The sequence below is a fragment of the Eschrichtius robustus genome, chromosome 19, assembly GCF_028021215.1.
Source record: "Eschrichtius robustus isolate mEscRob2 chromosome 19, mEscRob2.pri, whole genome shotgun sequence".
Classification (NCBI taxonomy): domain Eukaryota; kingdom Metazoa; phylum Chordata; class Mammalia; order Artiodactyla; family Eschrichtiidae; genus Eschrichtius; species Eschrichtius robustus.
The window spans coordinates 8,850,448-8,876,903 of NC_090842.1; positions in this window are offsets into that span (position 1 = coordinate 8,850,448).

A 26,456-nucleotide genomic window follows, 5' to 3' on the forward strand; every position below is an offset into this window, starting at 1 on the left:
GCAGCTCCAGCCATACACTCTTTCTTTTTTAAAAAAAGAACATCTTTATTGGAGTATAATTGCTTTACAATGTTGTGTTAGTTCCTCCTGTATAACAAAGTGAATCAGTTATATGTACACATATATCCCCATATCCCCTCCCTCTTGCATCTCCCTCCCACCTTCCCTATCCCACCCCTCTAGATGGTCACAAAGCACCAAGCTGATCTCCCTGTGCTGTGCAGCTGCTTCCCACTAGCTATGTATTTTACATTGAGTAGTGCATATATGTCCATGCCACTCTCTCATTTCGTCCCAGGTTATCCTTCCCCCTCCCTATGTCCTCAAGTCCATTCTCTATGTCTGCATCTTTATTCCTGTCCTGACCCTAGGTTCTTCAGAACCTTTTTTTTTTTTGGATTCCATATACATGTGTTAGCATACAGTATTTGTTTTTTCTCTTTCTGACTTACTTCACTCTGTATGACAGACTCTAGGTCCATCCACCTCACTACAAATAACTCAATTTCGTTTCTTTTTATGGCTGAGTAATATTCCATTGTATATATGTGCCACATCTTCTTTATCCATTCATCTGTCAGTGGACACTTAGCTTGCTTCCATGTCCTGGCTATTGTAAATAGTGCTGCAATGAACACTGTGGTGCATGACTCTTTTGAATTATGGTTTTCTCAGGGTATATGCCCAGTAGTGGGATTGCTGGGTCATATGGTAGTTCTGTTTTAAGTTTTCTAAGGAACCTCCATACTGTTCACCATAGTGGCTCTATCAATTTACATTCCCACCAACAGTGCAAGAGGGTTCCCTTTTCTCCACACCCTCTCCAGCATTTATTGTTTGTAGATTTTTTGATGATGGCCATTCTGACCAGTGTGAGGTGATACCTCATTGTAGTTTTGATTTGCAGTTCTCTAATGATTAGTGATGTTGGGCATCCTTTAATGTGTTTGTTGGCAATCTGTATATCTTCTTTGGAGAAATGTCTGTTTAGGTCTTCTGCCCATTTTTGGATTAGGTTGTTTGTTTTTTTGATATTGAGCTGCATGAGCTGCTTGTATATTTTGGAGATTAATCCTTTGTCAGTTGCTTCGTCTGCAAATATTTTCTCCCATTCTGAGGGTTGTCTTTTCATCTTGTTTATGGTTTCCTTTGCTGTGCAAAAGCTTTTAAGTTTCATTAGGTCACATTTGTTTATTTTATTTTTATTTCCATTTCTCTAGGAGGTGGGTCAAAAAGGATCTTGCTGTGATTTATGTCATAGAGTGTTCTGCCTATGTTTTCCTCTAAGAGTTTGATAGTGTCTGGCCTTACCTTTAGGTCTTTCATCCATTTTGAGTTTATTTTTGTGTATGGTGTTAGGGAGTGTTCTAATTTCTCTCTTTTACATGTAGCTGTGAAGTTTTCCCAGCACCACTTATTGAAGAGGCTGTCTTTTCTCCATTGTATATTCTTGCCTCCTTTATCAAAGATAAGGTGACCAGATGTGCGTGGGTTTATCTCTGAGCTTTCTATCCTGTTCCATTGATTTATATTTCTGTTTTTGTGCCAGTACCATACTGTCTTGATTACTGTAGCTTTGTAGTATAGTCTGAAGTCAGGAAGCCTGATTCCTCCAGCTCTGTTTTTCTTTCTCAAGATTGCTTTGGCTATTTGGGGTCTTTTGTGTTTCCATACAAATTGTGAAATATTTTGTTCTAGTTCTGTAAAAAATGCTATTGGTAGTTTGATAGGGATTGCATTGAATCTGTCGATTGCTTTGGGTAGTATAGTCATTTTCACAATGTTGATTCTTCCAATCCAAGAACATGGTATATCTCTCCATCTGTTTGTATCATCTTTAATTTCTTTCATCAGTGTCTTATAGTTTTCTGCATACAGGTCTTTTGTCTCCTTAGGTAGGTTTATTCCTAGGTATTTTATTCTTTTTGTTGCAGTGGTAAATGGGAGTGTTTCCACTAATGACAAAAAATCGGAAACAGCCCTACACTCTTAATCATTATGCTAAATTATCTTTCCAGTAAGAAAAAATACAGTTTAGCATGGATAAGCATGCATTGTCCTGAAATATAGTTTTATATGCCAGGTCAAAAGATTCCAGAAGGATGGAAGGGGGGAAAAAAGCCACACATCAGAGAACAATGAAATCAAGAATTCTAGAAATATCATCATATCACAGTTATCACTTACTTCAATGAATGCAAATATGGCTTAACTGGGAAGCAATTGCCCCAGACTCTATTTCCACTTAGGAATTGGATGCATTTTTACCCTTCGACACATATTGTATTACATATTTCCTTCTCTAACACAGGGTATACAGAGAGGTCCATGCCAAAAGCTCTAATTTGTATACACTTCTGGTTAAGGGACTTTTGATTCCCCTAATGCATTTCTTACCCAGCAAGGCCATTCCTAGAGGTGAAGAACCCTTGTTCATTTTTTCCTGCAATAAACATGCCTGGATTTTCGGTGCAGTTAGACGTGGGATTAGCAAAGTTTCTTCCACCCAATCTGGGAAGGTTTTCTCCACACTGGGAAATGCTGACTTGCTTCCCCCATCATTTTGCCCTCATGGTTTCCCAGGGGCTTCCAGAATGCTCTCTGAATGCCCTACTCCACTTTACTCTTTATGCTTCAGGGCACAGGAATATTTGGCTGTAGGGGCCTTTTCCTTTGCTGCACTGTTTGTCTGACTCATAAACAATTCTCCAGGTCACCCTTAGCCAATATGAGCATCTTGTCCTCATAAATACCAACAAGCATTTCACAGAAATATCATTACTACCCATGGATGAGGGTCATCTAAGAAGCAGAAGTTCAGAAAAGGAAAAAGGGCTAACATTTTTTAAGCTCCTATCTGATGCCAAGTACTTTACATACATTATCTCATTTAATTGTCATAAAAACCCTGAGAAATTGATGTTACTTGCTACATTTTATAGATGAGGAAACTGAGGCATCTGATATGCCAAAGTCTGCAAAATGAGTTTAATATTAATAATTACAGCTAGCACTCATTATTTTCTTGCTATGTACCAGAAACTGCCTTTACTACTCTACAAATGTTAGTTCATTTAGTTCCACAATAACACTTAGAGGTAAGCATAATTGTTATCTCAGTTTTATAGTTGAGAAAACTGAAGTGCAGAGATGTTAAGCAAATTTTCCAAAGTCAAACAGCTATGAAGCAGTTTGAAACCAGAAAGTATGATTTTTAGTGGGCAGTCTTGAGATAAAATGAACAGCTACCAATTTTCCCAACAAATAAAAGCGTAAGTTTCTAAGACCACCATTTTAGATATATAAATGGAAGGAACTAGCTCTGGGCAATTGCCAGTCTTGGGATTTAGGGTCAGACAGTAGTAACTGGAGGACTGGTTCTGCTGCTTCCAGCTCTGTGGTCTTGGGCAAGACAGCTGTGGGCCTAATCACACCTGCCTTCCAGGCAGAGCTGCAAATAGCATAAGAGGGAACTTAGGAAGTGGAAAATCACAACAGTAACTGAGGTCCAAGTATTGGTAGAACCACAGAAAACCTCACAATGACCCTGCTTCTACAGAGGAATCAGGAAAGACAAATATCATATGATATCATTTATATGTGGAATCTAAAAAAAATGATACAAATGAACTTATTTACAAAACAGAAATAGAGTCACAGATGTAGAAAAAAACTTACGGTTACCAGGGGGTAAGGGGGATAAATTGGGAAATTGGGATTGACATATACGTACTACTATATAAAATAGATAACTAATAAGGACCTACTGTGTAGCACAGGGAACTCTACTCAGTACTCTGTAATGACCTATATGGAAAAAGAATCTAAAAAAGAGTGGATATATGTATATGTATAATTGATTCACTTTGCTGCACGGCAGAAACTAACACAACATTGTAAATCAACTATACGCCAATAAAAATTTTTTTAAATATTATTAAAGAATATTAAAAAAAGAGGACTCATCCTCCTAGTGTAGGACCACAGCTTAATAGAAAGTGTTTCCATTTTAAATTTCTCACCGAAACAGCTACTTTCGATTTGGAAGAACAAGCAAACAAACAAACAAAAATCCTTACAAACAGTCCAGGAAATTAACTATGTATTTTTCTTTCATTGGACTTGATTTTTAAGAAAGAAGATAGCACAGAAATGTGTAAAATAAAAGAGAAAGTTTCCGCCTGTTTTGCGGGAGAGATTTTTAAGGGGTATGTACTATCGATATTGTTCTGCACTTGCTTGTCTCAGGAACATATCATGGACATTCTCTCATGTCAGGATGTGTGGGTCTACTTTTTTGTTGGTAGCCACAGCAATCCTATTATGTGGAGGTTTCATCACTTGTTGTTTTATTCCGCTATTGATAGATATATAGTGTGTTTCCTGCTAGCTTTAGTTATTACAGCTGCAAAAAGCACTTATAGTATATTTACGTATATATTTTTGTACAGTTGCTTTTTATAAATTGCTTTCAATGAAATAAAATGCCAACTTTTCATTTGACTTATAGGAAAAACAATTGAGCGATTTTGTTAGGTGTATGATTTTCACACATGGGGAAAGGGGTAGAGAGTTTCACGGGACCCCCGCACCGCCCCTCTACCCCCGATTGATTCCTTCCCCTGTCCCCCCTACAAGTGCCCCCCCCCCTCGGGATTCTGCCTTTGATATAGCAGGACCACCAAGGCAGTAGCCAGATCATTAGCTTTGTCCCTAGAACCAGCTCTTTTGACTTGGTTTACCATCTTAGTCAGAGTAAAACCTGATTTATGACCAAAAAAATTTTTTTTACCTGTGAGTCACAGACTCCTTTTGCTGTGGGGTTCACAGCAAAAAGTCTATGGCAGTGCTTTGGGTCAGACAACCACATTTTCTTAGTGAGTAAAATTTACAGGACAAAAATATCCCCTCTGTCACCTCCTGAAAAGCCAAAGGAATGCTCAGAAAATAATCTTTATCTCCTCGCTAAAACCCAAGATGGAAACCAGTTGCCTCTATATCCCAAAGATTTTTTTTCTATTTCACTTCCTTTTTTAAGAAGAATGACCAGAACATTTATTTCAGTGCCCCAGCCTGGATCATTAGACTCCAAATCTCTTCTTAGGGTGAACTGGATGTGAGAGTGAATGTCTTAAATCAATTCTGCTATTTCTGGTTTCAAGCCTCAACTTGTCAGATTGCTTGTGACTCTTGGGGGTGTTTTGGCATCTGTATAAACCCGGCGCTGTGCTGTTGAATCCTCCTGGCATTAACATGAAGATTGTATGGAAACTAACATAATATTGTATGTCAAATAGACTCCAACTAGAAAAAATAATTGCTTACTACTTAAAAAAATACTGATATATATATATGTGTGTGTGTGTGTGTGTGTATATATATATATGTATGTATGTATGTATTTGGATTCGTATTCTTATTTATCTTTTTGGTTCCTTCCCCACCTCAGCAGCCAGCCTCACGCTAGCTGGGAACTGACAGTTCTTTTTGGAAAACTAAGCAAATCTTTCAAAACAGTTTTCAAGTCTTGTAACAGCACGTTTGTGCTGCTACAGCTAAGGACCTGTCAGGCCTCCAGTGCGCACCTTGATTTCAGCCCAGCAAAACGGAGCAAAATATCCATTCTGTGCATGAAATCGCCTGTGTTCTGCGTGGGAATCTATACTTCTCAGCCCCCTCTGCACTTAGCAGGCTGTGCTTGGCTTTTCCTTGAGATGGGAAATTGGGTCCTGAGAAAGAGGCGCCTTCTTGCTTGATGCTGGAAAAGCCATCCCCGGGGAAACAGAATTCAAAGTGAGAACCATGAATTCTCACTTAGACTGTTTTTTCTCGAAAAAAAAATTTTTTTTTTCCTTGAGAGAGCCCACAGTTGGTAGGGGTATGATCAAATGTTCACGCTCATCCAATACTCTTGAAAGTCTAAATTGCTCAGAACCCTGACGATATGAACTTTTTTCATGCAAACAAATAAACCAGCAACAAGAATGACGATCAAAGCAGCCCTTTCTGTGCAATTTGGAATAGCACCAAGAGCCTCCAGACCCTTTCATTTCACTTATTGGGATCAATCCTAAGGAAATAAGCCTTTATCCACATTTCCAAGCACATACAAGGATTGTCACCAAAGCGTTGTTGAAAAGGGTGGAAAGAACAGGAAGAAAGAAGTATCTAATCATGGGAAAATAGTTAGGTAAATGTGGCACATCAACTAAATGGAACATTTTGCAGTCATTAACATGAGCTTACAAAAGGAGTATACAAAAATGTCATGGGAGATTTTTTTAAAGTAGGTTTTATTGAAGTAGAACAGACACAGACAAAAGCATAAATCATAAGCATATAGTTCAATGAACACACACATACAACTGGTACCTGGATGCAAAAATACATCACCTCAAAGCCCTCCTCGTGTCCCGTTCTGATCATTACTTCCTCCCAGGGTTACGATCAGTTTTGCCTGGTTTTGAACTTGATACATGGAATCCTACCATGTGTATTCTTTAGTCCCTGGCTTCTTCCTCTGAATATTTTGTTTGTAAGATTCATCCCTGTTGTTGTGCAGAGTTGTAGTTTCCTCATCTCCATTCCATTGTATTAATATACTAAAGTTATTTACCCGCTTCACTGTGGATGAGCATTTGGGTGGTTTCCAGTGTTATCCATCATGTGTAGTGTGGCCATAATTCTTGTATGGGCTGCTATTGGTGATCATATGCACACGGGTCTGTTGGGTATGTACCTAGAAGTAGAATTGCAGGATCATTGGCTCTACATATATTCAGCCTTAGCAGAGACCACCAAACAGTTTTCCATAGGATTGCACTAATTTTGATTTTTCCCAGCAGCCTATGAGAGCCCCAGTTGCTCCAAATACTCACCAACTTAGTGTTGTGTGTCAGAATCTCTTTGTTAATTTTGAAAATGTGCAGCTGAATTACAAATACAATATAATCATAGAGTTTTAAAAAATATATACACAGAAAAAAGCCTGGAAGGATATAATTTAACCTGCTAAGACTCAGTAACTTTGTATGGATGATGGGATTTTGTTTTAAAGTTCTTCTGTCATTTTCCCCTGACATTTTCTTATTCTTTGTAGTGAAGAAGTACTTATTACAGGAAGAGATATTACACATTCAGTGCCAGACCACCACAGTCAAGTTGACTCACACGAATGTTTGAGTTTCCCAGTGCATAGAAAATGTATGTTTAACTGTACAGAACAAGGAATATAGCCAATATTTTATAATAACTTTATATGGAGTAAAATCTATTAAAATAGCAAATCACTGTTGTACACCTGAAACTAATATAATATTGTAAGTCAACTGTACTTTCAGTTAAAAAAGTTATGTTTACACTATACTGTAATCTATTAAGTGTGGAATAGCATTATGTCTAAAAAACCAATGTAAATACCTTAACTTAAAAATGCTTTATTGCTAAAAAATGCTAACCATGACTTGAGCCTTCAGTGAATCATAATCTTTTTGCACTAATACAATCATAGATCACTGATCACAGATCATCATAACAAATATAATAATAATGAAAATTTTTTAAATATTGCGAGAATTACCAAAACGTGACACAGAGACACAAAGTGAGCAAATGCTGTTGAAAAAATGGCGCCAATAGACTTGCTGGATGCAAGGTTGCCACAAACATTCAGTCTGTAAAAAATGCAGTATCTGCGAAGCACAATAAAACAAGGTATGCCTCTTGTATTATAATTCCTGTTCTTTTCATCAGGCAGTAGGTGAGGGTAGGGCATTTAGGGGAGGGACCATTATCCCATATGATGGTCACTTTCAAATGTCACTGGCCCTGGGAGAGATTGCTGTTTTCAATGGACATCTCCATGGGCCAGTCAGGCATTTATCTATCTAACCATTCGTCCATCCACATACTCATCCCCTCATTAATTTGTTCATGTATTCATTAAATACTCATTAAACACCAACTTTGTGCCAGCCATTTTATGGGGTAGAAAGGAGTCATGAAAAGATTTTTAGGAGAGCTCATACCACATCATTTTGTAATTAGACATCAGTAATACAAGAATATGGAGGAGGATATGCTGATAAAAATGTAGTACAAATAATAAATATTTTTTAATTGAAATATAGTTGATTTACAATGTTGTATTAGTTTCAGGTATACAACAAAGTGACTCAGTTATATATGTATAGATTCTTTTCCATTATATGCTATTATAAGATGTTGAGTATAGATCCCTGTGCTATACAGTAGGTCGCTGTTGGTTGTCTATTAATGTATTTTTCAAGGGCTCATGACATACTAGGCACTGAGCTAAGAGTTACATGCAGACAATCATTTAAATCACAATCAACTTATAAGCCTATTTTTTTTTAACCGCCATCTAACAAATGTGGAAGCTGGAGCTTAGAGAGATTATAAAACTGGCCCAAGTTCACAAAGCTAGACTGGAATTCACATCCGATCTGCAGAACTTCAGGTCCTGGTTTTCCATTTCCCAACCATATCCTCCCTTCCTGGGCCTTGATACCTTCTACCCAGGTAGAGACAAATGGGGCATTGGGACAAAGGAGCCAAATGGAAGTGATATTGACCTGGAATTTCAAGACAGGCTTTTGGATTTGATCTTAAAGGATGAAAAGGAATTTTTTTAGGCAGAAGAAGGAAAAAGAAGATTTTAGGAAGCTTGTACATGGAAAGCAAGGATGGTTTCAACTCTGAAGGGAGGGAGGGCTGGAAGTGAGAGATAAGGTGGGAAAAGAGCTTGTGGTGGACTTTAAACCTCCCAAGGGGAGGGTCCCTGAGTCCCCTCCATGTCATCAACCAAGATGCCTGGATGCCAGGCACTGGCCCAGGTTGGGTGATCTCCTCCCTTCTTACTTACTGCTCCTACAGACCCTGTTCATATTCTCATAAGCATGTTGGTATGTCTGCAGCTGCATTATCTAATATGGTGGTCACTAGGCAGACATGGCTATTTAAATTTAATGAAAATGAAACCAAAGTGCAGTTCCTCAGTTGCACCAGCCACATTTCAAGTGCTCAAGAGCCTGGCATGGCTAATATATATATGATCTAGAACACTGCAGAATATTCTATTCAAGAGGGCTGCTCTGTCCTCTGTCTCCTGTGCATGGAGAAGCATCAGGGGACAGGAACCGTGCTTGAAGGATGCCCCAATGTCTTGTATGGAAGATGACATAAAAAAGATGCTCAGTGCTTGTTAGGTCCATAACTTCAGGACTGGAAGGGAGCTTATATCCCACAGCCTCTTTCAACAGGGAGGAAGTCTAAGGCCGATACCATGACTGGTAATATGGCTTTGAACAAGGGACTCTATACTCAGTGTCTTTCCAATTTCAACATGCCCGTGAATCACCTGGGGCTCTCCATAAGGGTGCAGATCCTGATTCAGTGGTTCTGGGGTGGAGCATAGATTCTGCATTTCTGAGAGGCTCCCAGGTAATGGTGATAATGTTGGTCCGTTGACCACACTTAAAAGTAGCAAGGCTCTGTGACCAGGAGAAAAGACCAGATTAAAATGCTGCAGGATAAATCTGGGAAGTTGAGCTCTTGGTGTGGAGATCTTTCTACAAACTTGGTCCACGAATTCAATTTTGTGAACATAAGGAGAAACTTAAGACACTTGTTCATCTCTGTGTTTTTCGACGCTGAGCCATCCCATTTATACTCCTTTCAGAAGATGAGAAAATCAGAGAGTACATTCAGAAATCAGATGCTAAGAAAACCACCCTCTCCTTTTCCCCGCCAATACTTTCATCATAACCACAATGAAAAGTTAACAGCTACAATCACAAAAGCTTAAATTCAAGGAATAATCAATTATGACTCCATTTAGCAAGAGAAATTGTAAAACGAATAGATCCACACGCTTTTGAAACATGAGTCAGAGAGGAAGCAGAAAGGCCAATGTGTTTTTAAAAAGCTTTGGAAAGAGAGGTACATACGCAACACGATCTTCCCAAGAAGAAAAATCTCTTTGAAAGTCTCTGCCTCCTGCAGGGCTCTCCTTCAAAACCACATCTGACATGGGTCTCATTTCCCTGCTCGATGGCATCATCATTAAACAGCCACACATCACAAGTAACATGTTTATCATTTTAACATTCCTTCCAAGATTGAGTTTGCATTATGGACTGTGAAGACATAGATTCTGTTGCTTGGGAGGGGGCAGATGGAGATCTGTCAGTGTTCTAGAAAATGAATTTTTAATACCCCTTGAAAGACAAGTTACAGATACTCAGAGGTTTTAACTAAGACCATTTCATGCCTGAAACAAATATGTTTAATTAGGCAGCTAACAGCTCTCCTCAATGCTACGAAGCTGAGAGAAGCGAACACGAATTCTTTAGGAAAGGAGCAGGCGTTTAGTCCAGAGCGCTGGTCCCATGGCCAGACAGCAAGTTTCCTCACCACGTCTCTACTCAACATCAGGGATCATAGAATGTACGGTATTTGTCAAAATGGATGTGGGATTAAATCTGGCTGTTGCCTCTTCCTAGCCCTTTAATTTTGTCCAAGCCACTTAATATTTTCTGAGCCTCGGCCATCTGGGCGATAGTAATACCATTTCTGAGTTATAGGAAATATGAAATTGAAATAATTTATGTAAAGCACCAGATACATGGGAACAATTGTTTTAATTGAGGCAGTAATATTCATAATGGTGTTTGGCCTTCACCCCAGGATGAAGAATTTGCTAGTAGTGGGACAGGGCGTGAGAATTTCCAAGGACAGGAGATCCATTCCTCCACTAACCTGCTCGATGACCACTTTGCTGTCTCCAAAGGCCTCTGTGAAAATGCATATCAAAATGAGGGTGTTCAGTAGTAGTGAGGGTGCAAAGAACAGAGAAGGGTGGTGGGGATACCAGCAGGTTGAACATCATAGTCAAAATACTGCTTATATTCATTAATGTAATTAACACCAACTGCATCCCAACACGCATCAGGCAACACGGTAAACACTTTGGATATGTTACCTCATTCAATCCTCACAGCAGCCCTGGGAGATCGGTACTAGTATTAATTCTATTTAGTACAAGGGTTTCCACATTCAACACTGTGGGTATTAAGGGGGCAGATAATTCTTCGTTGGCAGAGCTGTCTTGTGCGTCGTAGGATGTTTAGCAGTATCCCTGGCCGTGACCTACTAGGTACCAGTAGCACACTCTCCCCACCCCAGTTGTGGCAACCAGTAATGGCCCCAGGCATGGTCAGATGTCCCGGGTCAGGGGGACAATCACCCTCGGTTGAGAATCGCTGGGTGAATAATCAATGAATAAAATAAAGTAGTGAAGTTCAGAGACTTCCCCAGATGACCTGGCAAGCAAGTGTTGGAGCCAGGATCAGAAATCAGGCGGCGAGTTTCCCAAACCTCACCCTTGTATATTGATACCAAAGCTATACTCTCTCCTAGGCCCAGAATATAAGGTAAAGAAAGCTCTGTGTTTGGGGGGATTTGAGTGGTAGGAGGAGCCTTTGTAGCAAAACCTCTGCTGTGACAAACGAGCATAATAAGCCATCTGACAGCCTGGCCACATCTGATGGTTGCAGGTAAATACTTTCCCTGGAGAAGCTCTCCCTGATTCCGACACCACCAGCTGTGCAAAAACAAGCGGAAAACTGTTTCTTGGGAACATCTCCCTTGGCCAGTTCATGGCATTTATGAAAAAATATTTGGCCCCAAACCATTATCTCCTCCTTATTAATAAGATTTGGCAGTAGATGTGTTTTGGCTTTAAAAAAAATGAAGTCTGCTTTCAGAGATGGAGACTTGCTTTCACCGAGGAATCCAAATGACTATCCTAGGTTCAAAAGGGAAATTAAATGAGAACATTTTGATTATGCTCAAATATGTGTCTGGTATTCCAAGGGGACAAATTTCACTTAAATAAGTGATCTCTGGAGTGATTTGTTAAAAACAATTCCTCTTATTCCTAGAGTCCTATCTCTGTAGTTTAGCTGGGTCTATCACAGGCATCTGAGGAAGCCCGTTATTACACTGGCATGCATTGCTTTAATAAGACAGCTTGCTCACATGTGCCTTACAGCCACAAAGCGCATTCATATTCATCTCATCTTTGCAATAGCTCCTTAGAGGTATTATTACTATGCCCATTCTTACATATGTGGAAACTGAGGCTCAAGGACGTTGGCATCCACCAGTCAACAGCTGGCAGAGACTGGGCTCCAGTTCAGGTCCTTTAATCCCAAAAGGGTGGAAAGGTGATGGGTGCCTGGGTGGGAGCAGACTTTGGGGAAGATGTGAGTCTGGCTTTGGAGGCCAACTCCATCTATTCTCCATTGGCCTGTGACTGCACTCATAGCTGGGCCTCCAGAAGACCCAGGAGTGATGCCCCAGCTAGCAATGCTCAAGGGTTGATTAGGCAGCCCCAAGGCCTGGACATTCCCAGGGCTGTGTGGATGCCTGGGCCTGACTACAGTGCCACAGAGCCCAAGGCAGTGCAAACACACGAGTGTGCGTGTGGGCACGTACAAAGTGCATGAAAACAAGAATACCGGGACACAAACTTCGCACAGGTCAACACGTAGTCAAAGTGGGGGCAAAGGGACTGGCCCCAGGCAGGTCCCCAGTGGGCTCTACTTGTGTCTTTAATTATTGTTCCAATCTACCTTCAGTGCCCACCTCCTCACCCCCGCCTCCTTGGTCCGAAATGTTCACTCAGTGTGCTCAATTTAGGATAACTTCTTCCTGCACTGCCTCTAGCTTAGTGCCTTAAACTCTTCTGGCCCATAGTGTATGAGTTCCTGCTCCAAGACACCCATGGAACAGAAGAGCCATGAGGTCAGAGTCTGAGGGTATTTCATACTCCTGTGTCCTCAGCCCGCAGCTGGGCCCTTGGCACATGGATCAAGAGAGGAGGGAAAAAGCAGAGGCTGAGCCAAGTCACCAAGGCTGGCACGCAAGGCCTGCCGCTCACTGACCGTGTGACCATGAACGAGTCAGTTACACCGTGGTAGAACAAGGGACCCCGAAGGGGGCCACCTCCTAATCCCCACAACCTGTGAATATGTGACCTTAATGGGCGAGAGGAGACTCAGGTTGCAGGCTGAATCAAGGCTGCTAACCAGCTGACTTTACAATAGAGAGTTCATCCTGGATTATCCGGGTGGGCCCGGTGTGATCACAAGGGTCCTTAAAACTGGAAGCTAGAGGCAGAAATGGAGTCAGTGCTGAAGTGATGCCATATGAAAAACACCAGACTCTCTGTTACAGGTTTTGAAGATGGAAGGAGACACAAGTCAAGAAATGCAGGCGGCTTCCGGAAGCCAGAGGAGGAATCAAGCGCGTGGATTCGTGGCTGGAGCCTCCTGAACGGAGTGTGTCCTGCCCACACCTTGATTTTAGCCCCGGTGAGACCCACGTTGGACTTCGACCTCCAGAACCGTAAGATAACACACTCGTGTTGCTTTAAACCACTGAGCTCGTAGTAACTTACTGTAGTGGCATTAGATGCGAACACAAATCTAAGGCTCCATTTCACCATCTTTAAAATGGGGCCAGTAATGGCACAGACCCTGCAGTGATGAGTAAGTGTGACAGCGCGGTATATGTAAAGCTCACGGAGGACAACCTGACTAACACGGTAACTTTCAGTGCTTATCAGATGTGCAAAAATGGTCGTTGAGCGAATGAATAGATGAATGAATGAATGAACAAAATTGTTGGAGGCAAGAAGCAAGAAAAGGGATCTAGGGTGTGTTCAAGGAAGGGTCAAAGTATTTGCAAATTTAAGGTTGACTGTGTACACAATTAGTTACTTGCCCTTTGCCACTGTCTGCAGAAGCTTAAAGAATATGGTAACCAGGCTCGCCCTTGATTTTGACCCTGAATTTCCCTATTAACCTGTTTCTGCCGTGGTTAGCCGTCATCCTATGCGCTACCGTGCCGATCCTCTCCAGAAACTGACGGATGCAAACCCCTTGGGTCTCTCGGCAAAGAAACAAATAATAATAATAATAATAATATAAGAATTAAAATAAACTATGACAATGTGAGAGCAGTGTCTAGTGGTATTTCATAATATTGGGTTGACTACAACGTGAAGTGATAGAATAGCCTCCATGCTATTCCCTCAAAGTCCTGTACTTTCCACCCTTCATTTTTGCCTGTGGGAAACAATCCACCCTGAAGAAACCTTGTTTCCACTAAGACTTTTTTTTTTTTTTTTCCTTTTTTGCAGTTCCCCTGTCCCAGGCCATCAGGCATCTAACCTATAACAGAACAGCCTGCTCTGTCTTCACACACCAGCATTTTCTAAATATTCGCATTCCTCAGATGCCAGCTCCTTCCTTATTTTCTCAATTCCGTATTTGTTTATCCTCAAAAGCTCCTTTGTAGCTGCCCACATGGATCTGGGAAAATGTGGAGGCCAGCCCTCTTCCCTTGGGCAGCCCAGGGCCCACCAGGAGCCCCATTTTCCTTTTCTCCACCTCGGGGGCACTCTCCTGAGAACAGAACTGACTGCAAGGTCCCCGTGGGCCCAGCAGCTGACCCAGCCCTTCAAACACACAAACGGTCCTCTGAGGGTCTGGGGCCTGGTGAGTGCAGGTTCCCTCGGGGGGATTTTTAAACCCATGGTTCCCTGTTTTGCAAGTAGGAGCCCCTCATTTCAGCCTGGTCCCCCTCAGACAGACCTCAGAGCCCGGGGTATTTAAAAGCCAGGGATCATATCATGGCAAGGGTGCCCTGACTGTGAACTTCGCCCTTGAAGGGTGCAGCCCTCGCCCACAGATTATAAGGTAACAAGCAAGCCAGTGACCTCCCCTGCACCCCGACCTTGCCCTCTGCATGGGCTGGGAAACCCTGCAGAAGGCCAGCCGGGATAGAGTTGGAAAAGAGCCAGCTGTGGGCCTGCCACGGCCAGTCCCAGAGGAGGGTTAGGAGGAAATGGCGTTTCTTTGGTCAACAAGAAGTGAGTCTTCTCTCCAGCATGGGCTAGAGCAGGACTTCTGGTCCTGGAGTTGGAGTCTAGAATCATTTCTTCTTTAGGGGAAGAAAGAGGCATTTCCTTGCTTCACACTCTTACCGCCTCCCCACTGCCTTTAGAGGAGGCTCCGAGTCCCCTTCAGAACCTACTGGAATCCTGCTTCTACCCGCTCCTCTGTTCCACCCACCTCCGGGCACACAGTCAACTTTCAGCTCTCCTGAGCTGTTCGTGAATCCTCTCGGCTCTCCATGCCTCCCAGACTTCAGTGCCTCTGCAAAAGCTCTCTTCCCCGCCTGGGTAATTCTTAATTACCCTTCAAAGCTCAGCACAGCAGTCAGTTCTCCAGCCCCACTAGAGACCTGTCCTTACCGGGTGATAGGTAGGCATAGAAGGCCCCAGCATTTTGCACCTGCCAACTCATTTACTCTTCACTATCACAACATGAAGTAAGTCAGTGAGACTATAAGGCCATTTTACACATTGGGAAACCAAGTCCAGAGAGCTTAAGCAACTTGTCCAAGGTGGCAAAGTTGACAAGAGGCAGAGCTGGGGCAAGCAGCCCAGCTTTGGTGTTAGCCTGGGCTCTGTACTCGGCCAGAAGCAGATTTTCACCAGCTGTGTGACCTTGGACTGGTTACTTAACCATTGCTGAACTTCAGTTGCCTCATCTAGAAAATGGGCTTACAAAGAGAACCTATGAAGAGGTATAGCTAAAAACAGAATGTGTCTTGAACGCCTACTGTGCAGTAAACACTCAGTTAAGACCTGGTAACTATAATATTATCACTACAGATAATCCTTAGTATGGCCTCCCTCACAGCCCTGATGACACCAGACCTAATCGTGACCTGAATCCCCACACAGGGCAGGAACTTAAGGTGGTGCCTAATTCAGAGTTTAGCAGATATGAGTAACAGAGGAATGAATGATTGCATCTAGTCTAACGCACTTATCACACCAGGCCCATCTTGAGCATTCAATTAATATTAGTAATAATTATTATCATAAATTAATAGTAATTAATAATTATCATTATCACTGTTTTCTTGGATCCTGTAACATAGCTGCATCTCCAGTGAGGGGACTTCTACTTTTTCATTTGTGTTGAATGAAGGACAATCACAGTCTCCTAGCTGATTCAGAAAAAATACTGCCAGCTTGGCGGCCATATCCACCGAAGGGCAATAGCAGGAGTCTTAATCATATCACTCGATGAACTGAGTTTCCTTTCGTTGTTCACAACAGGGGTGGAGAGGGTGGAAAAGTCAAACGGGGTAAAAGCCAAAACAGTCCAATCATTTACCCACAATGGGAATCACTGACCACAGGGCCAGGGTCAATATTAGGGCAAGTTACATATCAATGTGGGGTCATTCGTCTCCGTTCTTCCCAGTTCTGGGAGAGCAGATTGGCCCTGGGCCAGCCCAGGGGAGCGGGGAGCCGGCAGTGTGGACTCTAGCCGTGAAAAACAAGACGCTAGGAGGTTTTATGCTCCTAGAGCTTAAAGGTCAAACCGAGCTGCGGTTACAGCGCCCATATGCTTTCCGGATACGCTCTCCGCAGGGGTGAACAAAGTCCAGCTTGCGGGAAGGAATCCAGAGGCCGTGTCCTCTAGTGACAACGGGGCAGAGGCGCTCCTCCTGGCTGTCCGGGAGGGCTCTGGGAAAATGGCACATACTGTGTTTAGGGGCCAAGCCGGGGCCCGTGGAATTAAGGAGGAATATTGTCATTCTCATTACTAATTATAATAGTTTGTTTACTCTTCATGGAACACATACTGGGGGCTGTGCTTTGTGATTTCATATGTGACATCACTTAACCCTCACAGATGCCTTGGGGGCAGGGTGGGGGGATTATTACCACAATTAGACAAATAATGAAGCTGGAAAGTTCAAGACTGCCCAAGCTCATCATCTAGCAAGTGGCAGGGAAGGGATTTCCAGCCCAGTGCAACATGCCTCCAAACTCAGCCATCAGATGGATGTGGGCAGTTGCTCACCCCAAACCCATCCTCTCCTTTGTCTTTGCTCAGAAGACCCTGGCTTCGTCCAGGGCAGCCATGTGTTCACCCCCCAGGAGATGCTGGCTCTCCCAGAATCCCCTGCAGCTGGGGTAACCCCAGGACAGCACCAGCAGGGAAAGCTCACCTGGAGGAGGAGGCCATTTTAGGCACACATTCGCTTCCTGGAGAAAAAGAGGGCAGGGTCGTATATCCCTTCTTCTTCTGCCTCAAATGAGTTCTTGAGCTGGGAGAGAAAGAGGCCTTCTTCTTTTTATAGTTTTCTTTTTCCCCCCAGTTTTACTGAGGTTTAATTGACAAAAACTGTGTATATTTAAGGTGTACAACTGGGGGATTTGACACATATATACATTGTGAAATGATCCCCACAATCAAGGTAATTAACACGGCCACATCTCACATGGTTACCTGTGTGCGTGTGTGTCGTGAGAAGACTTAAGATCTACTTCTAATAAATTTCAGGTATATACAATGCCGTGTGATTAACTAGAGTCACCAGCCTGTGTGTTAGAGCCCCAGAACGTATTCATTGTATAACTGAAAATGTATACAGTGGATGAATGGATAAAGAAAATTATATATATATATATATATATATATATACACACACACATATATACATGCAATACACACACACACAGTGGAATATTATTAAGCCATAAAAAGAAGGACATCCTGTCATTTGCAACAACATGGATGACCCTGGAGGACGTCACACGAGGTGAAATAAACCAGACACAGAAAGACAAATACTGTGTGATCTCACTTATATGTGGAATCCGAAAAGAAGGCAGAAGCCTCCTAATGCACAGAAGGCTTCTTGTGCTCATGAGGGAAAGACAGAGAACATCTCAGAGACCTCAGAACTGGGATCATTGATGGGTTGAAGTAACACCTGGAACCAGGCGCCTGGGGCCTTCTCATTAGTACCACGAGCCAAACAAGCAGCCGGCCACAGCCTCTGTGTCCTAGAGCAGCGGCAGGTGTGCCTGAGAGGTGTCTCCATCATTGCCTTCAGGGAAGGGAAGGAATAACATATAAAATAAATGGAAACTGGATGAAAGGTACAAACATCGAAACAGCTGGAACTTGGCCTTGGTAACAAACACGCTCCTTAAGACTCCTTCTGCTGCCCTATTCTTCTCCCTTGAGCTGGAGAACTGGTCCTGGCCCCAGTGGCCAGCAGAGCGGCTAGGAGGGTTTGAACAGTCAGCTCCGACCCTCTAATTGCATTTATCATGTACTAATTAGCATTTAATAAGCCGCGAGCAGGCGCCCAAACTGAAACAATAAAGCGACCTCATCCCTACTTGAAAGATGAAGAAACTCAGATTCAGATGTTAACAGCGGCAATAATGAAGGGCGGCAATGCCTAATCGGAGTGAATGGCGCCATTAGAACCCAGAACCGCCTGATCTGGAATCCGCTTGCAGGCGGGAGGCTTTGTAATTAGCCACCGCCATGCTTCTGAGGCCCTCACTGGTTGGAATAATTAACGCAGGCACATTCTGTTTCAACGGGAGCCAAGTCTCGGGTATCTAGATGGACATTGCAAGGCCCCAACACTCTTTTCTGCCAGGTGTGAGTTCTTGGGGTTGGGAAACTCTGCAGAGTGCCGGGTGCGGGCCCCGCGTGGCCTTGCCATGGGACGCTGGACCTTGGCAGGTGTTGAACTGGGGAGCGGTGTGGCTCTCGTAGTGTCCCCGAGGCCAGCACCAAGGACTTGGCCACCAGTGGGCCACATTTTTTGATCCCATTCTGGCCCCCACCCCATTCTCAGCTAAGACTTGATGTTTACCTGGGGACTAGCTGCGCCAGGGGTTCTGAAAGGGTGGGTCCCAGGCCAGCAGCCTCGGCCTCACCTGGAAACGTGCTAGAAATGAAATTCTCCAGCCTCACCTCAGACCCACTGGATTAGAAACTTCAGAGGGAGTTTGCATTTTAAGAAATGCAAACTGCATTTCGGAAATCTACATTTTTAAGAAGCCCCCAAGAGGATTCTGATAGGCACTCAGGTTTGAGAAGCGCTCCCTGGACCAGTCCTAAGATAGGAGCCCTCTTCATAGCATGAGGCAGGAGTGCTGAGGAGCCTTCAAAGACCTGCAGTTCTTGGAGCAAAGGCCTCCTTCTGTGGTCCTTGTTCAATCCATCACTGTCGCATAGATCTGCTCATGCTTGGGGACCTTCCTGTAGAGGACAGCTTTCTCATCTGCGTGTTTCCGATCTCCCCACATTTGTCCTCGATGCTAACTCTGTACAGAATGTCCTTCCTCTTCCGAGAAGCCTTCCCAGACTGCTTTCTCTGCTCCACCAGCTCAAAATAGTCTATGATCTCTTATGGAAGTTACTTGTTACATGTACTATGCAGTCCACAAGGACAGGTACACACTGGCTTGTACATAGTATGTCTTCCATAATATTCTCCTAATGTAAATTCAATAAATATACTGGGGGCATTAACTTGAAGAACTTACCCACGTCACATTTTCTTATTTTTACCCTTCAATTTTATTCCCCTCCCTCCTTTGATTATAAATAGAGGGGCTTTAATTTTTCCTCTTCCCCCAACCACCAATTTAAAAAGGCATAATTTAAGTGTCTCTCCCCTTAAAGTTTGGTCCCCTTTCCCATGTGAGAAAGTCAATGATTAATAACTAGGTTGCTGGACTTTCAGACACCATGTTGTCTCATCATTATTTTTCCCCGGGTCAGCACCTATTTACCAAATGTCTGATCTGGGCTAATAGAGAAATTCTGGAGAAAATGTAAAAACAAATTTCATACAGTGGTTCAGCTCTTCAGATCCTTATAACTTGGGCTGGGACACAGCTTTCAGAAAACCTAAAACAACCCTGCTGTAGTTAGAGGCGGTTCATCAGAACGATGCAGAGACTGCTTCCCCCAGTCAGATCTCAGGCCTCAAGTCAGGGAAGGACAGAAGCGTGTGCATTGAGACGTCTGCGGAGGCTTGCTGGCAGAAGGAAGTCTTGAGGATGCTCCTTGGGGTTGGATGCTAGAAACTTCCACTGCCTTTCTTGTCCACTTACCCATCACCGGGGACAACACTGACAAGAGCCCTGCCTGGAGGGATCTTGCAGTTTGGTTAGGGAAACAGGTAATTTAAACCCACAAGCCTTACATGACTTGGAATATGCAGAAGAGAAATACAAAGGGCTCGGGAATACTGAATCCAGCCAGGGCAGTCCAGGCAATGCTTCCTGGGGGAAGTGACTTCTAGGTAAAGATCTGACAGCTGAGTTATCCAGGGAAGAGAAGGGAGTATAGAGGGATGTGGAATAATGCCCCATGGCAAGAGCAGATGCAGACTCGAGGTCCTGAAGAGAAGTTTCTGACAGCCAGGACTTGGTGTATGAGATGCAAAGTGATAATTGTCTAAAGACATGATTCTCCGATTTGAGCTGCTTCAGAATCCCCTGAAGGGTGTGTGAAAACCTATATTGCTGGGTCCACCCCCAGAGTTTCTGATTCAGTGGATCAGAGCTGGGGCCTTAGCATTTGTATTTCCAGCAAGCTGCCAGGTGCTGCTGGAGCAGCTGGTCTGGGAAGCACACTTTGAGAACCTAATCTAAGGGAACGAGGGTTGTCAACACATAAGGAGCTCACACAACCTTTAATAAACCTGAGCCCATTGAATGGGTCCACTATTATTCCCATTTCACAGATGAGGAAGACAATCGGTAAGACTGAATTGTTTACCCCAGATCCCAAAGGTAGAAGATGTCGAAGCTGCTATTACCCATGTTCTTTGAACTGGACCACCTCTATTTCTCAGACCAGCCATGAGCTACGGAAGGAGGAGGTGTGGCCATATATGAAGACACATGTCTTGCCGCTATTTAATAAGTAACTTTTCAAAGGGACGTGAAGGGGAGACACAGAGGGTGAGGCAGTGAGCTGCGATTACCCCAACTCTGCCCCATCCCCTTTGCCCTGGACAAGGTTGAAGCGTGGGTAGACTCTTCCCATGACCAGGCAAAGAAATGGATCCCACAGTCTGTACACACCATTTCAGATACAGAAGATCACTAAGACAAATGTCGAAAGGGTCAATAACATGGTAAAAGCTGATTATCAGCTATTTAATCCCTATTAAAGGTTTCACAAACAGTTTGAGTTTCTTGAAGGAAAAATAAAGTCACCTCTTTGTTACATGCACTTAATAACTGTGCATTTATATACACACACAGACACCTCTGTGCAGAGTTAAATGTGTATACCAGATGATAATTTATTTCTAGATGCCATGTGAAGATAAGATTCAACATGCATAAGTGTGTGTGTATAGAAAGTTCTATGATCCTAGTTGATCTTATAGGAAGGTATACCCACATTTAGAAACATACCAGAGAGTTAGTAAGAAGAGCCTGACTTTATTTAATACTCCCCATAATCCCACAAGGGCGGTGCTACATTATCTCATGTGTTGTGAGGATTATATCAGATCCTATATGAGAAGCTTATTGCCTGATACATGATATACTTTCAGTAAATAATAGCTGGTAATATAATTATTACTTGTGGGCGTTCTACAACCACTTGGTGGCCATGTCAACTTGGGCAGTTCTTTTTGTTTCTCTAAGTTTCAGGCCCCTCATCTGTAAAATGGAAAGAATTGCTAGCTAGATTAGGTCAAAGTGTTCAAAGCATTTCTGATTTTGGCTGAAGAGTCTTGTGTCCAAACGAAATTATATGTGGGACTGGTCCAAAGTGGAGTTTTTCTGGCTGTTTTGCATAAACTCTTGGACTTTCTTTGAAGTCTCAGACTGTTTTACTTCACATCTCAGAGACTTAGTTTCCTCTTCTGAAAAATGGAGCTATTGATAGAACCGATCTCACGGGGTTGTAGCCATGAAGAAATGAAACGGTGCATGTGAAGTATTTTAGGCCATACAAAGTGCCCACATCTGCCTTGATTTCATCCTCCCCCTCCCATCTCTCCTATATGGGGAGGCCTAGCTCTCACCCTCTGCTATGGCCCCAGATTCTTCTCCAAGAGAACAGGTCCTTGGAGCCAACTCAGAACCACTGGATAGATGTCATTACTCCCTTCTGCTTTGAGCGGAACAAGGGTCATGATTGATAACCGGGCCCCTGGCAGGCAGAGGAAAAGCGCATGCTCAGAAGTATTCAGAGCTCGTGTCGGATGGAGCATTAGGCTCTGAGAAGCCTACAGATCAATGAGCTTCTCAATACGCCCGATACATTCCCACCCGAGATCTATCCCACTTGTTTGAGTATTAGCAATCGCAAGATGGGGGTGCTTTCAGGGAATTCAGCTGGGGCAGAGGAGACAGAAGCTCTCGGCGTGCTTCATACCAGCATTTTTAGAATGCGGGCGGGGCGGGGGGGCATTTTTCCTGCCCCAGAAGCTCAATTTATTGAACTGAGTCTAATTACTGTACATCCTGCCAGAGCCCTCGCTGCCATTGATCAGTCCCGAAACCCTCTTGTGCATTGCATCACCATTTCAAGAAGGAACACGTTCTCAGAAGTATGTGTGATCTGGGAATGACCCCTGGGCTGCATCCTGCCCACTTGGAGAGAGAGGCATTCTGAGAGACTGGCAATCAATGGGCAGAAGACCCAACTGAGTGCCAAGGGCGGCTCCTCCCTGGGCTGCTCTCAGTCAGTGCGCTCCGGGCTAAGTGAGCCAGACTTGGGCTTCTGTATGCCAGAGGAAGGTTCTCAATCTGTGTGCAAGGAAGGAAGGGCGAAGCAGAGCTTGGTCGTGTTCTTTTGATTTTACGCTTGAGAGCATTAACTTCTCAGCACCAGTTTGGATTTTGCAAAAATTGTGCAGGCTTCGGCCATTGTTTGATGTATGTTGAATGTTGCTTCTTAATGATGTTTAATGGTGGGTGTGTGGTATGTGCAGTGTGCATGTGTGTATATGTGTGTGTGTGTCTTTGTATGTGTGTATTTGTTTATGTCCAAATTAGCTGAGGATTTCTTTGAAAAAAAAAAAAACTATGTCTTATCACTTTAAAAATCACTAGATCTATAAAAACAAGAATGGGACCTTGTTCATGTTAAGAGTTCAGCAAATGTTTCCTAAAATTGGGTTAGGCTTTTAATTAATGTTTATTATAAAAGAAGTGCAAACTAATTGCAATTTTTTTTAACAGCCAGAGAAGTATAAAATGAAAGGTTACCTCTTACCTCTTTCTCAGTTCCCTAGAGGAAATCTCTGTTAGAAATCTCTTTAATGTGTATCTATCCATATATTTTCTGTGTATACACCAATATAAAGATATACAATTGCTCGTTTACATTAATTTATTTATTTTTGGCTGCGTTGGGTCTTCATTGCTGCACGCAGGCTTTCTCTAGTTGCGGCGAGCGGGGGCGACTTTTCATTGCTGTGAGCGGGCTTCTCACTGCGGTGGCTTCTCTTGTTGCGGAGCATCAAGTGAGAGACTAGTGGCCTTTGGCGGAGGTCAACGAAAAAGACAACACAGGGGCAGCAGCTATTCAGCAAAGGTGGCCCCCAGTGACCCAGGCCTCCCGGCTCTCCCATGCACCTGTGGTCCCTTCCACGGTGAATCTGGGCTGGCCCGAGATCATATTAAACTATAGCACGCAGAGAGTAGAATGCAGTGTTGGCTGCAGGCCCAGCATTTAAGAAGAAGGGCAGCTCCTGCTTCTTACTTCTTGACATGTTCATTCTTGGGAGCCCTGAGCCCCTGTGTAAGAAGCCCAGCTCCTCAGCTGGAGAGACCACGTAGAGAAAGACCACGTGGAGATGCCACACGGAAAGGAATAGCCCCGGGGCAGCACGGCAAAGGAGGGAGCCATAGCAGGTCCTGTCTTCAGGTGACTGTAGCCCAGCCGCCATCTGGCTGCAGCTGCTAGCGAAAGCCTTAGTGAGACCAGCGTAAGAACACCTTGATGCGCCTGGTCAACGGACAAATTGAGAAATAATAAAGTGCTATGCTTTGAAGGCACTGCATTTTGGGGTAGTTTGTTACACAGCAATAGAGAACACACATAAGGGTAGTGACTTGACTATGTGTTCATTCCAAACCCTGGTACATTCTCAGGAAATAAGGAAATTGATGAGGGAAGGCCCTCCCATCTCAGGCTCTTACTTGTCTCCCAGGTCTTGAGAGAGCTCACCTCCAAGGTCAGCATCTTACATTTTCAGCTTAATTTGGCTTTGGAATTCCTTTGCGAGGATAGGAAAAGGAAAACTCCAATTTTATTCCTGGTGCTACTATCATAAAGCCCTGGCAGTGTCCGATCTAAAAATGGCCTACAAGTTTTTCAAACAGTTAAACATAGAGTTACCATATGACCTGGCAATTCTACTCCTAGGTATATACCCTAGAGAATTGAAAACATTTGTCCACACAAAAACTTGTACATAAATATTCATAGCAGAGCAGTATTCACAATAGCCAAAAGATAGAAACAATCCAAATGTCCATCAATGAATGAACAAACAGAATAAAATGAAATAAAATAAAATAAAAAGAGCCTACATCTTCTTAAATGGAGGTAAATGCTATGTGGGAACAAGAGAGCAGACTTCAATCCAGGGGTGGTTAATTGCATATCAAAAAGTGAAAAAGAAAAAAGACAAAAAGAAAAGTATCAAAACAATCTAGAACATCTCCGTATATTCTGAAGAATCCAATAATTTGCAAGCAGATTACTTGCTTAGCCCCCTAGGACATTGGTTGACATAATTAGTTAATTCCTGGGAAGGGTTATGTGCGTGTTCTTTATTAATTGACATTTTCCTTTAACAAGGAACATAAGGACCAGGAAAAATTGTCATTATCCGAGAGTAATGGGTTTTCTTTCGAGAAGCCCATGTGTTTAACGAGGATAGCGTCTTTCATTCCACAGCATTCCAAAGGTATTTAGAGACTTTATGGGGCTTGAAATGGAGCCACCTCTGGCATGAAACCCGGGAACACCTCTTGCCGTTTGAGGACAGGATGTGCGGAATGCCAACCGAAACTACCCAGAGCACATAATTACCAGTTGGAATTATCAATTCCCGACTGGAATGGGTCCAGGTCCCAGGCTCAACTCTTGTGACAAACATCAAGGGTTATTTAAAGACCACACATGATTTGACATCTTTGCTTCGGCCTCTACACCATCTCAGACCCCAGAGCAGAGAGTCTGTTATATAGATTAAGTCTCCCCCGATGGCTGGTGTCGAGTTCTGACTCATGAAAGAGAGGCCTCAGAATCAGGCACATTTACTGCATTCAGTGATCACCTGGTCTTGGGTGCAAGCAGTGGGCTTTGAAGAGTAGAGGGCTCAAGTCCCGGGTGCCGTCTGTGTTATTGGCTCTGGACCGGGAAGCCGCCACATAAGGCCAGCCAGGTGCCTGGAATTATCTAGAAGTATCTTCATGCAGACAGAGGTAGGGATGCTGAAAGGTGTCTGTAACAACTTCAGAGTTACAAAGTGTAAACATGTACTGTGCGTGTGTGTAACTCACACTTGTGGCCCTTGCGTGAATGTGCTTCTGAGTGTGGTCAGGAATTCCCATGGGTTGGGGATGTATTTGTGAGTTCCTATTTAGCTGTGCATATGTGGTTTTGAGTTTGTTTGTTTTTCAGTTTTATTTATTTGTTCAACAACAGGAAAGCCAGACAGCAGCACAAATCAGAGCAAAGCAAGTAAGACTCAGTCCTCTGAAGCTTACATTCAAGGAATAGGTAAAGGAAGGAATCAGGCAGCTATGATTCCGTGTGATAAAAGCGTACAGCAGTTAGTTGCAAGTGAGTTTACCAGTGTGAACGCCTCTGTCCGTCTGGGTGTACATAAGGATGCATACCTATGTGTTATGGCGTGTTTGGAAAATAACAGAAGTTTGCCAGATGGCTGCAGACTGGGTCATTGGAACACTTTATGGTGAAGTGAAGGTTATCAGTGGACCCTTGGGGATGTGCCCTGGTGATGGGAGGTGTAGTGCTGCACTAAAGCATGAATTGCAAAATCTGTGGCCACAGTAACTCCACTCCATCCCTGCCCAGGAGGGAGGACTGCATGACTGTGGGTTTCATGTCAGAACCGAGGGAGGGGCATGTTTGTTCCTGGGAGTCGGGCTGTGCTACGTAAAGGGCTGGGATGTTGTGTATGTGTGTGTGTGTGTGTTTCCTTGTCTGGTTCTCAAATGCCTTTTCGGATCTCAGGATCTAAATCCACTGAAAACGTGGGAATATCAGGTTTTTCCAGCCCCGTTGCTGCTAGGTTGCTGTGCCTCATTCTGGTTTGGGTTAAGTGGATCGTGGGGGAAAAGAGGAAAGGAGGGAAGAGAAACACACTTACTTTATTCCACCTGCTCTCAGGCACTAAACTGAGCAGCTTTTCGTGTGTTGTCCCCTTTTGACCTGAAAACCTTCCCAGGGAGGTGTCAGGATGCCCATTTTCAGTGGGAGAAACCGAGGCTGGGTGGGTCACTCACATTCAGTATATTT